The following is a 17,593-nucleotide window of genomic DNA, read 5'->3' on the forward strand; positions in this document are numbered from 1 at the left end:
GTGCGCCACCCTGACCCCAGCTGGGTGGGGAAGGGAGGGCTGATTAGGCATCAGGGGCATCTGCGTGGCTTTGGGAATCTCAGAACCGAGGAGAGAGAAGTGGAACCCATTTTCCCTGGAGATTTCCTTGGAGATCCTAGAATATGGGATACTGACGCATGGATGAGGAGTAGCTGATCGTGTAAGCAGAAAGCCTGGCCGTCAGTACGGTAAAGTCTGATGCACCAGGAGTCCAAATTTCCACATTATCTTCTTCACTGGCCCTGCCTGGCTGCCCCTTGGTCCAGTTTTACTTACTATGTTGTGTTAAGCCATTTATGGCTCCAGAGGATAAATGCTACTCCCAAGGCATTATCTGTTTAGTCATTAAGTTTTTAACGCTAGGCCTCATTAAATGAGCTCCTGCCAACCAGTGGAATACCCAGGAAAGGGACACAGAACAGGTATGTTGTGAAATTTCAACAAGAGAAAGGCAGGGGATCACCGGGGACAGGCCTGGCAGCCCTGGAAGGAGCTCGGCTTAGAGCAGGGAGAGGCCAGAAGATAAATATCATTTCCTCACAAACCTTCCACTCACTCTGCTTTCAGGAGGCTCTGTCTCCTCAGGGGAGCTCCAGGAAGGCAGGGACTTTGTCTTGATGACTTTATTCCTGGGTCTAAGAGAGCGTGCACCCACTCCCACCTGGGCACACTCTCACACACGCTGCTGGCCACTCAAGGCCAGCTTTGCAGCTGCAGCTGGGACCTCTAGATCCCTGGGGCCTCCATCTGGATTGTGCTTCGTCACTGCCTGCTCCAAGGCTTCCAGTCCCAAATCTGAACTGCAGACACTCTCCGAGACCATCCTGTCCTCTCATCATCCCCACCCCTCCAGCCCCCATCTGTCCAGCGTTTCTCCATGCCTCATCCCCAAGAAGGCCCCCGCTGCCCTCCTCCCTGCTCCTGTCTCTTCCCCTCTCAGGTCTCCCCATCCTTTCCCCCCCAGATCTGGCCTGCCCATCCATCTTGTCTCCTTCCCCAGTCTGTCCTCTCTCCTACCCTGATCTGCCCATCTTCTCCCCCGGTATCTGTCACAACACTTCCACTCAGCTCTGCCTGGCTGTGTGCCCCTACTCCATCCTCTGGCTCCATCCTCCTCATCCCTCTATCCCACATCTGGAGCCACACTGGGTTCTCAACGGGGGGAGAGGGGCGAGACTATTCATGGGGCCTGAAACTGGATGTCAATCCCCCTCCCTAACATAAAAAAGTACCTGCTACATCATGGCTGTTCAATAAAAAACCAATGAGTGAATGAATGAATACTAACTGAATGAGTAATGTGATAAAAGTGACACTGGCAAACATAAGAGTGGAGAGGACACCTGACATCCTCATCCCAGAATATTCTGCAGCACAGAGTATTTCTCGGGTGCGAGCAAACACTGTGGGCAATTCCTGCTTTCTGGGGAGAGGGATCCTGTGACAGAGATCATGCCATCACCCAGGGGAAGCCAGAGTGATTACCAAGGCTCAGGACTTGGCTGGCTGTTGTTTCACATGAGGGAGAGAACAACAACCCTGAGGGAATAATGACACTCCACCTGCCTTAAAGTTCCCTGTGCCCTCAAAACTCCCTCTGGGCAAAACACAACAGAAACACAAGATTCATGTTATTCTGTCTTTCCTCAGGGGGCTGTAGGTCCCTAGAAACTCTGGGCCAAGTCCCTTGTGATCAGTAAGTTCATCCTACAACCTCATCCTGCAATGTGCTTGGATGCTGGGCGAGGGGGGAATACCTGCTGTGAACAGAACCTGGCACCTGCCTTTGGTCTCAGTTTGGGGGCACCCAGGAATCCAGGGACATGGGGCATGGCTGAGCGCAGGCAGTAGCTGGGGCTTCCAGGAGCTGGGCCAGGAGGGGGCCAGGGTTCCTACCAGGAGTGGAGGCTGAGGGCAAGGGCCTGTGCAAGGGTCCAGCATCCAGGCTAGGAGACCTGCTAAAGGGCTGCTGGGGTGGGTGCCCCCTTGCTGTATGCACTACCTGGGCTCAGCAGGTGCCCTAGAGGGCCTGGCCAGGTGAGATCTACCCACCTGCTCCCCATCCCTACCCTCAGTGCTCATCTGAGCCACATCCGGGGACCCTCCCTCTGGGCAGGAAGCTTGGTGGGTGCAAGCAGCCCCTGAGAGGGGCCTCAGCGTTAGTCAGCATCATCCAGGACATCGCCCCCCCTCGACCTGGGCTCCCTGAAGGAAATCAGCACTTGTTGCCAGGACTGGCTCTCAAGGTGGCCCTACCACATCAGGCCCTCAGTTAACCCATCGCACATAGCACAGGTCATTAAGAAATCCACCTGCGTGCCGCACCCACACCAGCTCACAGAGGTGGCCTTCTAGCTGAGGCCAGGAAGCACAGGGGAGGAGTCAAGGCATGAGGTGCTACTGCCCTCTGCTGGCAGCTTCCAGATATTCCACGCTGATGCCAAAGAGAAGGCCCAATAGGCCAAAAAGGGCATCATCCTCCCTCCTCCCACTCATCCTTACCCTGGGGGACACAGAGGATTGGCGGCTCCCACTGGGACCATGGAACTGGCTGCATCCAGTTCCCAGGAGAGTCAGCCAGCTTACAGAGAGAGAACAGACAGCACAGAAGATGAGAAAAGAAGAGGAGAGCAGAAAGATGGCAGCTCACCAACCTCCCCTGAGGAGTAACAGCCCCTTCCGTTTACACTGTCCTTCACAGGATGCAGAGAGCACTCAAATACACTGGACAGCACATTAAACAGGACAACCCCAAATGGCATGGCAGGGCAGGTATGAGATGAGAAAGGTGCAGGCCCACAGGGTCGGTGTCCCTCACCACAGGCACACAACCAGGTGTGGAATGAGACCCACAACACAGAGTCTGCCTTCCTTGTCCAGGGCTCTGGCAAATAATATTAAGCAAGTGTTTCTTGTCCCCTGTTACACATCCCAGAACATCTGCAATCACGAAATCTTGTACTGAAAAAAGCACGTGCCCCCCCATCACTAGACCTGACTTGTCATCTGGCAACCGCCAGGCGTGGTCTGGGAGAGGCTGGATCTGGTCACCGTCTGCGTTCTCTGTAACAGGCTGAAAAACACATTAAACAGAGATGAACAAAGGTCTGAGAAAACAGAGCATCTTAGAGCATGGAGACACATTACACCCTCCCAGCATAACAGGTAGACGGCCCCTAGGATGCTTACATGCTGGGCGGGCCGTACAAGGCTGCAGCTCGGATGATTTGCTTTCTTAACACCACGCTCCTGTTGCTTCCAACAAATGACCAGCGTGGCCATCACCAAAGAGAAGCCAAGGCTTTAGATAAAGGCAGCCATGGGCTCTGGGTTCACCACACGCCCATATGCTCATTGGTTTGGGGACCTTCTTCCTCTTGTCCCCTGGAGACACATTATGCCCTGATCAGTGTCCCCAGCCTATCCATCTTCTCCCCCATCCTGTTTCTGGTTGGTCTCCCATGGCCTCTGCCCTAGCCACTGCCCAGGACTGCCTTCCTCCTTCCCTCCTGCCCTTCCCCCAGACTATGGCCAGGGTCAAGGGCAGAGCTAGCCCTCCCAAGCAGGATTAAACTGATTGGAAAGAAGCAAGCACATCCCTCATCCTTGCTTCTCTGAGTCAGCCAGAAGCAATAGCAAAATGCGTCCTCTGCTCTGGACGGAGGAGCAGGTGACAAATGGGCAACTTGTTCTTCCTCTGGATTTTTTTTAACGCTTAGAGAGGAGAGGAGGAATATTTATTAGTAAGGAAATGGGACTTGTCGGAGCCTATGAACGCCCCCACACATGTCTGCTCTCAAGGAAGAAGAAAGACAAGTTAAGAAATCTAAGACCCCTGGTGAGCTATGGAACAATCTCTCTGGAAATAAAATGTGCACCCAAGCAGGGGCTCCAATCAGACGCTTTCACCAGCTAGAAAGGGGAGCTACCGGAGGAGAAAATGAAGCCTGGTGCCCACCGCTGCCCTCAGTCCTGGCTGCCCTGGGGCTCATTTCCAGCCCTAGTGTTTGTCTACCTGGCCAGGTCGCACCATCCCTGACCCCCCTGCCACCCTGGGGTAAGTGGGGCTCTGGCAGCTTGCAGATGGGCCAAACCTGCCCGAAGAAAGCTTCCTAGAAGGGACTACCTCCGTGGAGACTCTGGGATCATTGCCACCCACCCTTGGAGTATGCACAGTCTCATGGCAGGTCAGGCCTGGGCAGCTCTGTCCCTTGTGGTTTCATCTGTCACCCCTCCTTGCCCTGTCCTGCAAGAGCCAGTGCTGACCCAATGGTGCTGACTCACTCATCCGCTCTCAGGGACCACCCTCCATGTGCCGAAACAGTGCTCAGCCCCATGGGGTCCGAGAGATGAGTAAGACCCCGTCTTTGTCCTCACAAAACCTTCATGCTTGAAAAGGGTGGCCAACGACAAAAAGTCACATTTCTATCTCATGTAACGGCTCAGAAGAATGTTTATGCAATTATCTCATTTTTAATACTTAATGGCCCTGGGTAAGAGCTGGTTTTCAAATCTCTGCTTCACAGAAGAGGAAAGAGTCTCACAGAGATGAGTGTGACCCTTAGACTTTTGCTCAAAGTTCTTGTACTCTACCACCCACAGCTGGATGGCAAGGCAGGGTCTCGCCACTGATTCCAGGAATGGGGAGGGTTTAATGAGCCCCACACAGGGACAGGACCACTGGTTGGGGTCCTCAGATCTGGGGGTGCGCAGCTATAGGGTATGGGACTTTCTGCCTACATGAGTGCCTCTCCCACACCAGGTGTCCTCTCCAAAGAGCGTCCCAGACCAGGGAGGGGGACAGATAAGGCCTGTTTCTGAGCAGTGGGCTAGAAGCAGACCGGACAGTGAGGCTGCCTGAACCAGGTCCTCACTGGTGCTGCCTGGGGTCACCTTTTCAACGGCCCCCCATAGCACAACTTCGGCATCACTCTCTATAGCCCAGAGGCTGGGAAATGTCCAGCTACAGATTCTGTCTTAGGGAGAAGGCGAAGACTCGATTTTCCTCCCTGATCCTCACTGCATCTTCTGATCACCCCGCCCCCAGCCACGGCCAGCGACCTTCCAGGAAGCTCTGCAGCCAGTGCCCCTCGAGCCTCATGTGTGGGTCTCTCCTTCCCTCTGGTGGACAGACCGCAGCAGCGCAACCACATCCCTGCACAACCCAAATGCAGAAACCACCTTTCTTCTCACCGCCTCTCTGACCTTTGCTTTTTCCCACAGGATGCTGTGCCTGGACGGGGGTCAATGACCCTGCTTTCTGCTCCCAACTCCCACTCCCCTTACTTCCCCCTACATATGAGGACCAGCCCCTTTCTGACCTCAGCACTGCCTGGCTTAGTGTCCAGGTCCTTCCACATGGTTAGTGCCCTGCCCCTGGTGCTGCTGGGCCTCCCCTGCACCATGACCCCTTCTCCCCAGATCTCCTTGCCCACATCTCATTCCTGCCATCTGCCTGTCAGTCTGGTCTCCTTGCCCACAGAAGGCTCTGACCTTGGGTAAGGGCTGATCTGGCCCCAGATGCCCAGCTGTGACCACCAGCTTCAAGGCCCTGGGATGTGGGTTTCTGAGCCTCTGCTTCTCTAGGTTGACTTGATTTGCTGCTTGGCCCCAGTTCAACCCACTTTAACCAACACTGACCTTGGCTTTAGCAGGCACTGTGCTAGGAACAGCAAGAACCAGAGATTAGTCTACCAGGTAAAGTGGACATACCAGTAAAATGAACCAAGACCTTATGGCAACAGCAACCTGGGAGCCCCGAGAGGGAGGCTTTGTGGGGAAAGTGATCAGTCTACATTGATGCGTGAGCAGTTTCACCCAAGGGAAACAGTGGAAGGAGGCTGACTGCAATGGCTGCCACCTACTAAGCACTGTCTTTACCTACATTATCTTCTACCCTGGTCCTAGCCCTGAAATTAAATTCTTATGTAATGATGGAGCCTCAGAGCATGAGAGTAGTTTGCCCCAGTTCCCGCAGCTAGAGGGCTATTTGAACCTGGTCTCATGTTGCTTGCACCATATTCTGCTGCCTTTCTAGCAGAAGGCAGAGCAGGAGCAAACACGTAAGGGCACGGAAGTGTTGGCACACTCAGGAATGGAGAGTGTTTCCAGACAGGCTGAGACAAAACTCTGTGAGCATGATTTTGTATAGAGGGAGGTGGTATGACTTAGACTTTCAGAGATTTGCAGATGGCAGATGAGAGGGTAAGACTAGGAGTGGTTGACCAGATGCTCCTCAATAACCCTTCTCTCCTTCTATGGTAATAGAACTCATAGTTTTTATCTTAGTTCTTGCTCACTAAATAAAAACTACACTTCCCAGCCTTCCTTGTTGATGTGACTCATGAGTCACATTGCCAGGGGATGTGAGTACAGCCTATTGTCAACAACTTCTAGGGGACGCTTTTAAAGAAAGGAGCATGCCTTCCCTTCCTCCTTTATCTCTTCCCCCTAGCTGGACTGCAGATGAGCTGGTGAGATACATGGGATCACGCAAACACAGGAATAACAGAGCGGCAACAGAGAAGACACCTGCATCCCACACACCACAGAGCCGCCATGCTGTCCCAGGACTGCCCATGGTCAGACGGTTACTTGTGAAAGAGAAATAAACTCTCACGTTTAAGGTGTTGTTATTTGTGATCTCTTGTTGGAAGGGTCTCGGCCAGAGGGGACGAGTCCGAAGCCATGGCAAGAAGGAAGAGCGGGAGGAATGGGGGGGTTCCAAAGACACTGGAGGAAACACCAACAGGACTTGGTATCTGACCGAATGTGAGGCATGAGGACAGAGGACCAGCGTGGCATTAAGTTGACAGCAGAACGGAGGTATTTGAGACATGGTGTCCTTTCTCTTTATGATTTCACTTCCAGATCTAACTTCCTCCTCACCCATCTTCTCTTCAGGACCTCTCCCTTCCCAGATGCCAAACGCTTTGCCAAGACCTCTCCTACCTCTATCCTTCACACATACTTCTCTCTCTGCTGGGACACCGCTTGCAGCCCTGCACCACCTTCGCGTGGCTGACTCAGAGCATCTTTTATGGACTTTCCCCCTGGGAAGCTGCCCTGACTCCCCGGAGCTGGATGAGGTCCCATAGCCTGTACTTTCCCTGCATCCCCTGTACTGCGCTCCCTCTGTCTCAGCATGGAGTTCTCTGTGTGGTAAGCATTTGCTTTCTAGTCATTTCTCTCACTTAACCAGGACCTCCTTGGGGACAGAGACCATATTCACCCTTGGATCCTCACTGCCCAGTATAGAGCCTGGCACTTGATGGGCATCCAAAAGATGTCATTGTGCGGGATTTTCCTTTATCCTCACTCCTCAAAACCACCCTCTGGCTCCCCATTTACCACTCACCCTCAGCAGGTTCCACTGATTGAGTTCCGTAGAGCACTTACATGAAACAGAAGCGAAACAAGCCAGCAACGCCGGGCAGCCGCCTGCAACTGCACTCACCATGCTGTGACTCAGAACTGCCATTATCAAAAGGTAACAGATTTCTGCAGTCTTACTCCCCATTTGGGCAGAAAAACATGAGGCAAGCTTCCTCAAGGATGTTTAACTTGAAATGTTCCGTACCGGGGCGCCTGGGTGGCTCAGTTGTTAGGCGACTGCCTTCGGCTCAGGTCGTGATCCCAGGGTCCTGGGATCGAGCCCCGCATAGGGCTCCCTGCTCTGCGGGAAGCCTGCTTCTCCCTCTCCCACTCCCCCTGCTTGTGTTCCCTCTCTCGCTGTGTCTCTCTCTGTCAAATAAATAAAAAAATTAAAAAATAAAAAAAAAAATGTTCCGTACCTTAAATTGAGGTCTCTATTTCAGAAATGATTCAGCCTTAGATGAAAGAAGACAAATGTCGCTATTTTATCGAAAGTTATGAAACACCACGCATGTCAAATCTCCATATACCTTTCCCTCCTAATGCAGCAAAATGATACCTTTATCACGATTCAATCAAAGGCTCACCAAGTCGGTGCAGGGAGACGGGGCTGTAGCAGTCATCACCGGATGCTTCTGCAACCCCTCACACCCATCTACTGCACAGCATCGCCGTGATAAACACATGAAAGACTTCCTCAATTTCACTCCCCATCATCATCAGCCACAACAGATATGTACTGTCTGTTATATGCAGGACACTTTGTTAGGTGCGGGAAAGGAAAATTTGAAGAGAAATTTCCCAAGGACTTTGAAAAGGGGAGCATGTGTCCCTTAGAAGTAAGTTATCTATCTCTGAAATGAGTCACAGAATCATTTGTAAAAGGAGACAAATGCAATAGCTTTTATAAAGAAAAATGGTCGAGACCAATGTGCACTGTGAGATTGCTCTGTGTGCAATTTTTGCCGAATGCAGGAAAATTATGCCATCATAATTATTCAACTGCGTGGTGACCAAGTCCATGCGGGAAGGCCAAACCTGCAGCAGTGTGCATCGACATCTCTGTTGTGGCCCTGTCTCCGGATTCTCCCCCCGGCACTGCCAAAACCAGTGGGCAAAATGTTGCCACAGTCCTGCACTCCACTTGGCCACGAAATGTGAAGACTGGATGTACAAATGTTTTGAGGTCAAGAAGATGTGCACTTTTAAAAAGGGCTCTGTATCTCCAAAATTCGTCACACAGAGAGTTAAAACAACTGCAATGGTTTCAGGGAGAAAAAAAGACAGAACTCTATGAACACAAAATTTCCGTATGCCTTTGTTAATGAGTTCAGGAAAACAAAAGAAACGTCACTATCCTACAAATGCTCACTGAGTCACTCAGCGATGCAAAGCCTTTATCAGTTGTTTCTGAGCATTTCTTAAAATCTCTTTACACATTCAAGTCACTGAGCATCATTATTAGCAAAATATTGAAATGTACATGATTTTACTCATTTGTGCAAGAAAACTTGAAGGAAAATTTCTCAATATTTTGAATCTTGGATTTTATATATTTGACACGTACCGTTTCTGTATCAAGTGTCTATGTAGCTGTTTTTAATGCGGAGAAAAAGGGCTTCTAGCCCTATTTAGAATGCAGAGCCTGAGAGATACCAAAAACCAATTTCTTCACTCTAAAAAAGGAGAAGATGGAGGCCCAGGAAGGGGCACAGCCCTCAGTCACAAAATGTGATGCAAGGGCCAGGACTGTATAAAATGACCCCAAGACCTCACTCTGGGTTTCCTGGGCACTGAGCCAGCTGGGAAGAGGCCCCCAACTCTCCCAGTGCAAAGTGCAGCACCCAAGCCCAGCTTCTCATGGGACCAGTAGGTTTCCTCCCCTCCCTGCACCTACACCTCTGCAGAGGAGCTGCAACTTCCAATGGGCCCCAGGTCTGCAGGTGCTGAACAGAACAGGTGTTTCCAGAAAACTCAGTAACAGTTGGTACTAAAACCCAGACTGTCCTGTGCCAGGCATTGAGGTTTCCCTTGCCTACTATCAGGTTGCTCTCACACTTGCCCCCACAAAGAGGCAGACCCCAAGTAGTAAGGTCCTTCCACTGGAATGCAAAGCCACACTGTGCATCCAGCATAGCACCTGGTCCTGGTATGCCCCTTTGGAGGGACCAGGGGAGGGGGGAGGTCTGTACCTTTTCCTTCTGCTGACTCTGCCTTGTAAGTTCTTTTTATCCACCCCCACCCCCAAAGAAAAGTCTAATTCTTAACCTAGACCATGAGACATTGTGGAATGGGTACTGAGTCCTGCTGCTAACAGGTGAACAGCCAGATGGAAACTCCCTGTGTCACTCTGGTGACCCTTAAAGGACCACCTTGTGCCATGCAGAGCCAGTTGACAGGAAGAGTTTGGGAAGAAAACCAAGGTGCCCAACTTTCAATCCGCTACATTATTATAACTTACTTCACAATACTTATGCATAGGTGGTAATATATATATAGCTGTATTAGTCAGGGTTCTCCAGAGAAACAGAACCAATAGGAGACAAATACATACACAGATATATAGATATACATATAGAGAGAAATATAGAGATAGATCAAGAGATTTTTTGCAAGCAATTGGCCCACATGATTATGAAGTACAAGTCCCAAGATCTGCAGTTGGAAAACTGGAGACTCAAGAGAGCCAGCGGTACAAGTTTCAGTCTAAAAGCCAGCAGGCTCAAGACCCAACAAGAGCCAATTTTTCAGTTCCATCCTGAGACAGGAAAAGACCAATGGCCCAGCTCAACAGTCAGGCAGAAGTTCTCTTACTCAGCCTCTTCTGTTCTTTTTTTTTTTTTTTTAAGATTTTATTTATTTATTTGAGAGAGAGAAAGAGCACAAGAAGGGGGAGCGGGAGAGGGAGAAGCAGACTCCCCGCCGAGCAGGGAGCCCGACGCGGGACTCGATCTCGGGACTCCAGGATCATGACCTGAGCTGAAGGCAGTCGCTTAACCAACTGAGCCACCCAGGCGCCCCAGCCTCTTCTGTTCTATTCAGATCTTCAACAGATTGGATGAAGTCCACTCACCTTGGGGAGGGCAATCTGCTCTACTCACTCTACCAATTCAAGTGTTAATCTTGGAGTACCTGGAGACGCCTGGGTGGCTCAGATGGTTGGGCATCTGCCCTCGGCTCAGGTCATGATCTCTAAGTCCTAGGATTGGCGGGGAGTCCGCTTCTCCCTCCCCTCTCCCTCTCCCCCTGCTTGTGCTCTCTGCCTCTCTCTCTCTCAAATGAATAAATAAAATCTAAAAAAAAAAAACTTGGGGTCCCTGGCTGGCTCAGTCGGTGGAGCATGCAACTCTTGATTTCAGGGTTGTGAGTTCAAGCCCATGGCACAGAGCCTACTTATTAAAAAAAAAAATTAATATTAATCTTCCAAAAACCAATATTGCATTGTATGTTCACTAAATTTAAATCATACATGCATACATACATACATACATAAATGTTCGTCTTATCCAGAAATACCCTCACAGACACATCCAGAAAAAGTGTTTAACCAAATACCTGGACACCCCATGGCCTAGTCAAGTTGACATATAAAATTCACCACCACAAGAACATATGTCACAATTATCCATGGAAGGCCTAGGGGAGGTTATTTAACATTTGGAGTTCTTTAATGGGGAATACACACTCCAGGGTACAGTTAGCATTTGGATAGTCTCATGAAAACCCCACACTCAAAAGGTTTCTTTTTTTTTTTTTAAGATTTTATTTATTTATTTGACAGAGAGAGACAGCGAGAGAGGGAACACAAGCAGGGGGAGTGGGAGAGGGAGAAGCAGGCTTCCCGCCGAGCAGGGAGCCTGATGTGGGACTCGATCCCAGGCCCCTGGGATCATGACCTGAGCTGAAGGCAGTCACTTAACCGACTGAGCCACCCAGGCACCCTCAAAAGGTTTCTTATAAGCATTCCAACCAACTTAATTTCTAATCCACATTACCACTTTTTGTAAATTGGTCTAATGGATGTTAGAAAATATTTTCATCACTGAAATAAATGCTGGTGAAGATGCACAGACCGGCAACATACATCACAGGCATTCTCAGCCGTGTGTGAACGAGGGCTCTGAACCCACTGAGCCCAGCAGCCCATAGCTTGCAGAGGAGCACCCTGGACCTCAGGACTCACCCAGTGCTTACAGAGGATGGTCACCTGACCCTAAATGGCAAGTTCACAGAATCCTCTGCTCAAGCATTGCCTCAGCTACCCCAGTATGTGAAGTGCTTAGAAGAATGCCCAAGGGACAGGGAGCTGGGACATCATGGAGCTTTCAAGAGTGGGCTTTATGACCCTTTTGTGCCTGTTGGCTAATAAGAATTTGCATGTTTAACAAAATTCAGTTTGAGACTCACTTTCATTCATACATACCACTCGGTACAAGGTTTAGTAGGGAAAAAAACCAACACTATCTTTTATCTCTAAATAATAGAAGTGACTGATATCAACTAAAAAGAACCTAAAATACTGATGATTTAATTGGCTTGACTAAGTTCATAAAACCATTCATCCACTGCTCTTTCTCCTAAGCCCTCATATTCACTATACACTACCATGTGTTGTGTTCTCCTCCTTAACGAACAGAATCAGGATCAGGATTCAAAATCTCTTTGGAAAGCTACAATATGGACTATGCCCATTAAGATTAAGTTTCAGAGAGATAAATGTAAAGTCCCATATTCAAGTTCATAAACTGTCAATTGCAAAATTATAGGATAGGATAGGAGATTGGGTCCGTAGCAGAGCTGCATCATAATCTGTGGGTGGTGGCTTAAAGTTTACCGAGTCAACAGTGAGGATGCTCAGGAAAAACTATTAAGTGTTCAGATGACATCTAAAGATCAAGGGAAACAGCAATTTCATAGCATTCTGCCCTGGTCAAACCACATTTGGAATATGATGATAAAATCTGGGCACCTTATTTTAAAAGTCATTTTGACAAATGAGGATATATCCAGGAGAGAGACCAGAAGGATAATGAGTCTTAAAATTATAAACCCCATTTAAACAAAGAGCTCAGGAGATTTATCCTGGGAAAGAGACGACAAAGGGAAGAGGTATTCAAACATCAAATAGCTGAAGGCTTGTTATGAAGAGAGTGTTTTATAGATGAGGAGAGAGTAGACAAATTTTGCCTAAACAGAAGAGAGAGCTAGGAATGTCCAGGATTGGAAGGTACTGGCTAAAAGATCATTGCTCCCTTATATAGTGGATATTGTCCCTGCCACCACCATCATCATCATCATCATCATCATCATCATCAATCATCATCACCATCATCACCGTCTCCATTCCCATTTTACAGATGAAACTACTAGCACTGAGACAAACTAACTCACCCCATGGCATGGTGTTCATTTTATTTTTTTTTAATTTATTTATTTAACAGAGAGAATGAGAGAGAGAGAGCACAAGCAGGAAGAGCGGCAGACAGGGGGAGAGGGAGAAGCAGGCTCCCCACAGAGCAGAGAGCCTCACGTGGGGCTCGATCCCAGGACCCTGGGATCATGACCTGAGCTGAAGGCAGATGCTCAACCGACTGAGCCACCCAGGCGCCCAGCATGTTGCTCATTTTAAAAAGCCATTTCCAACAGTACCACTCTTATTATTTTTAATTATCCAGGAAGCAATCTCTTTTCCCCTCTCTCCCTGACTGAAGTGGAGGGAAGTGGATTCATGGTCTATCCTGAGACTTCTCTTTGCTGCTTGTCCCTTTTAGCAATTGTTAAGATCGTGGGCTTTGATATTAGACAGACCCTTTAGGGCCCAAGCCCCAGTTCTACTACTTAACCACTCTTGCAATCTACAGCAAATTCTTTAGTCCCTCAATTCATAGAGTCTCACCTGGTAGATAGAGTTAAAGTGAATAAACTCCGCATGGAATTTATCTGTGGATTGACTGAGCTAAGGCTCATGCAACACCACTAAGGTGCCAGGGCATGGCAAACACACAGGAAATGCTGGCTGACTGTGGCCCACGTTGAATTTGCTGAGCACTACCCCCCACCACGACAAGGACACAGTGCAAGATGTGTCCCTGCCCACAGAGCTGCAAAGCCTTCCTCCTCCAGGAAGCCCGCCTCAATCAAATGACTGAGGGTCCAGAAAAAAAATTTTTTTTTTTAAGATTTTATTTATTTTTTTGACAGAGAGAGACACAGTGAGAGAGGGAACACAAGCAGGGGGAGCAGGAGAGGGAGTAGTAGGCTTCCCGCCAAGCAGGGAGCCCGATGCGGGGCTCGATCCCAGGACCCCAGGATCATGACCTGAGCCGAAGGCAGACACTTAACAACTGAGCCACCCAGACGCCCCTCCAGAAAACTTTCAAGGGGGTGCTCAGGACTGTTGGTCTCAAGGGGAATCAGTTTCCACTCCAGATACTCAATTTCCAAATGTACTCCCCTCCCTAATATTGATCTACCTTAAAACACCTACAGCAGAGGATTTTCTAACATGATTTCCCTTCTCCCACTTTATAACAGCAAGGCACACCTCTCACCCACCCAGAATCTCACTGCCTTACTCTCAGGTGTGCAAACCTCTGGGGCACCTGACAAAACAATTTTGAAACACTGGTTTAGGGGTACCTGGGTGGTTCAGATGGTTGAGCATCTGTCTTCGGCTCAGGTCATGATCCCAGGGTCCTGGGATCGAGTCCTGCATCAGGCTCCTGGCTCAGTGGAGAGTCTGCTTCTCCCTCTCCCTCTACTTCTCCCTCTGTTCCTGCTCTCTCTCTGTCTCAAATGAATAAATAATATCTTTATTAAAAAAAAAGAAACACTGGTTTACATGGTGAGAAAATTAGTGACTCCATTTACTTTTTCTAAGTCATATGATTTTTCAATTTTTCGCTGTCTGCAAAATTGGAGGAAAACCTAACCAAGTTAACTAACAGACTGCTAAAAATAATTTTTGACGATAGATCACAATGTGATTTTGGCTTAAAAATTAGATGAAATTAAAGAACTGAATAATGAGTGAAACAAAACTTCCTTTTCTCATCCTCTTATTTACATGAACAAAGTTGCTCAGGGTTTACATCTATAAAAATAAAAGCAAAATGTATACTGAATCCTGTCTCATTGGAGCAATGCTGATATATGTCCTTGGATACCTGACTTAATGTGTCAGTTTCATCTCACTGACTATTTCCATTTTTAAGCATTTATTTATCAAATTTTGCAATGTATTCATGTCATTTTGATCAATGGCATATTAATAATAATTGCAGGGGCACCTGGGTGGCTCAGTCCTTAAGCGTCTGCCTTCAGCTCAGGTCATAATCCCAGGGTCCCGGGATCAAGCCCCGCATCGGGCTCCCTGCTCAGCAGTGAGTCTGTTTCTACCTCTCCCTCTGTGATCTCTCTCACCCTCTCGCAAATAAAATCTTCTAAAACAGTAATGAAAATAATTGCAAAAGTAACTCAACCCAGAAGAAATGTGCTCAACACTTAGGGACTTATGATTGCAGGAAATAAAATTTAATTTCATAAACATCTTCGCGCTGCTGAGAAGTATGAGAGGATGATCAATAAAACACTTTAAAGGCAAAACATTCCATCAGGATAAATTTATTTAGGAGGAAATGGTGCAGAAAAATGAGTTCAAAGAGGAAATTGATGTAAAGTTTGAAATATTTAAAAAAGAAGTTTTAGGGGCACCTGGGTGGCTCAGATGGTTAAGCGTCTGCCTTCGCCTCAGGTCATGATCCCAGGGTCCTGGGATCGAGCCCCACATCGGGCTCCTGCTCCTTGGGAGCCTGCTTCTCCCTCTGCCTCTCTCTCTCTCTCATGAATAAATAAATTAAAAAAAAAAGAAGTTTTATGTGTATGTTTTAATGAATGATGGTAGGTATCAAATCACTACCACTTTCAAAAGCTTTTAAAAGTTTTAAACATTTCAAATATGCCGGAAGTTATATCCTTTGCATTTATTTCAACATATTTTGAAAGTGTTCATAAGTGAACTTAAAAATGAGCCACAAAACACATCATTTTTCAAAATTCTCGTGAGTAAAAGAGGTAAAGACGACTGAGGTAGATGATATCCCCCTGTTTCAAAGAGGCTATCTACAAGTTAACACAACCAATTCTGGCCCTCTCCTCCCTTCTTACTTACTCCCATTCAGCAGAAAGGAGGGCCTGGGAGATTCAGATTCCAGCAAGATGGGGACCAAAATAACCTGAAAATTCCTAGAAATTCTGGGGGAAATGTAACAGAAAAATATTTTTGATTTAGCTGAACTCCTAAGAAAAAGGGGGAATCCCCCAGGGACAGAAACCAAGAGGGAGCTGGAATCTGTTGGCAGTACGGGCATGAGCTGACACCAGTGCTGCCCCAGCTAATCTGAGGCTGTTAATCTGCCCCAGTTAAATCCAAACCCTTCATCTCATCTCAGGAGCTTCCCATATCCAAGAACAGGAAACAAGGCTTGGCATGGGACAAGGTGGGAAGTGGGAACTAAGATCTCCTCATAAAGCCAGAACTCTCAAAGAGATGGAAAATCAGTAAAGGGATGGATCAGAAAAATTCATGCCCTCGTATATGGGACACGAAGGAGACTGCAAGGACACGCATCTCTTCCTTCCTAGTCCATTAGAGAAGTCTCCCCTGAGAATTCTAGGCACGGGGGCTATGACTTGCAAGGGTTTGGGATTTGAAATTATGTTGTGGATCCGGGAATCCCCAGATAAAGACATTAACACGAAATTGCTTCCATGGCTGGGAATCCCGGTTCTTAAGAAGCAATTGCAAAACTACTCTGAAGGAAAATGCACTGAACCCACAAATGAAGCTCCCTGAAAGTGAAAGCTCATGATCCAAAATTACAATTCCAAATTGTAAGGACATGCCCATCATGAGCAACAGCCAGCAAGCAAAACAAACAAGAGTACTAGAAACCAAAAATTTCAAATAAAGGGAAAATGGATAGAGACAAGAAAATCAGAATATTTAAAATAATGAGACATAGAAGAAGTATTAAAAGTATAAAAGCAGCACACGCCCTGAAAGAATGAGCTACTTTGGAAAAGGTTCCAAAGAAAACTCAGGCCTGAGTGATGGGAAGTGCCCTGACACTGCCTTCTGCCTAAAAACTGGTAGGGACCCCAGTCAGATAGGACCTCCGGAGGGCTGAGACAATGTCAAAAATGTGGAAAGCCAAACTGCTGCAAGTAGATACTAGGTGCATCAAAGGCTCCCCCCAGGACAGCATCCGTCAACCCTGCACCTTGGAGCAGAGCCCAGTTCCATCATACGACTGGACAGCAGCCCCTTCCCAGACTACCTCTGTTGTTTGCACAGTTAATAAGAAAAGCAGCTGGTTGTTGTTTTGCCTTGTTTTTAAGATCAACTGTGGGGCACAGATTAGTTTTCAACAGAGAGAGCCACAGTGCTGAGCCAGCAAACACCAAGACTCAGAAAACTGTTTTCAGTACAGACTCTGCAGAGAAAAATTATAGACTTACTGCATAATCGTAACAGGCAGGAGTACTGAGGATTATCTCCTTCAACCTTTGTTTTCCATGAAAGGAAACAGAGGCCCAGAAAAAAAGCAGCTCTCTGCAGGCTCTGCACCAAGTTTGCGAAAGAGGTGAGGCTCAGAGGAGTTTTCCAGCTCCAAGGCCACAGCACAGCCAGCTGAGAGCAGACTTGTGAGAAGGACCCAAAGGGCCCTTTCTGCTGGCTCCCTCTGGTGGAGCCCCTCCTTGACCTCTCAACTCAGAGTCCTGATGCTCCTTCCCTCTATCAGGGAAGCCTTCTAAGGGCACAGGGCACAGGGCACAGGGGCTGGGGGAGTGAGATAGGCAGGAGGCAAGAAAAGTGTTTGACATAATTACCCTACATAGTAGTAGAATTATATGAGAATTCTATTTGTGTATGTTTTGCAAATATACTGTCTTCAGGGGAAAATCTGATACATTTTGCTGGTAAGACTACCTCTCAAGTTTCATTCTAGTTAAAGACTTAATCTCTAATGGTAAAACTTCTTAAGGACAGGAAGAGATAGGGGAGAGATTTGAGCACCCCTCCATCCCTCAGCCCACATTTAGGTGGCCCTGTCTAGCCTCTCAGTAAGCTAACTCTAGTCAAAGAACCTAAGAGGAAGGACTGGAATGGGGGGAAGGGACAAAACAATGCCTGCAA

The 17,593-nt window shown here is 48.0% G+C and overlaps 1 long non-coding RNA gene across 1 annotated transcript in view; it reads right to left on the minus strand.

Moving 5' to 3' along the window:
• Positions 1-2,348: 2,348 nt before the first annotated feature.
• LOC145716478 (uncharacterized) overlaps positions 2,349-17,593 on the minus strand; it is a 28,965-nt gene continuing 13,720 nt past the window's right edge. Inside the window, exon 3 of the long non-coding RNA XR_014139136.1 lies at positions 2,349-3,094. This is a non-coding gene — a long non-coding RNA (uncharacterized LOC145716478). The remainder of the gene's footprint in view (positions 3,095-17,593) is intronic.

The sequence above is a fragment of the Leptonychotes weddellii genome, chromosome 12 (genome assembly GCF_054177405.1).
Source record: "Leptonychotes weddellii isolate Sample4059 chromosome 12, ASM5417740v2, whole genome shotgun sequence".
In the NCBI taxonomy this organism is placed as follows: domain Eukaryota; kingdom Metazoa; phylum Chordata; class Mammalia; order Carnivora; family Phocidae; genus Leptonychotes; species Leptonychotes weddellii.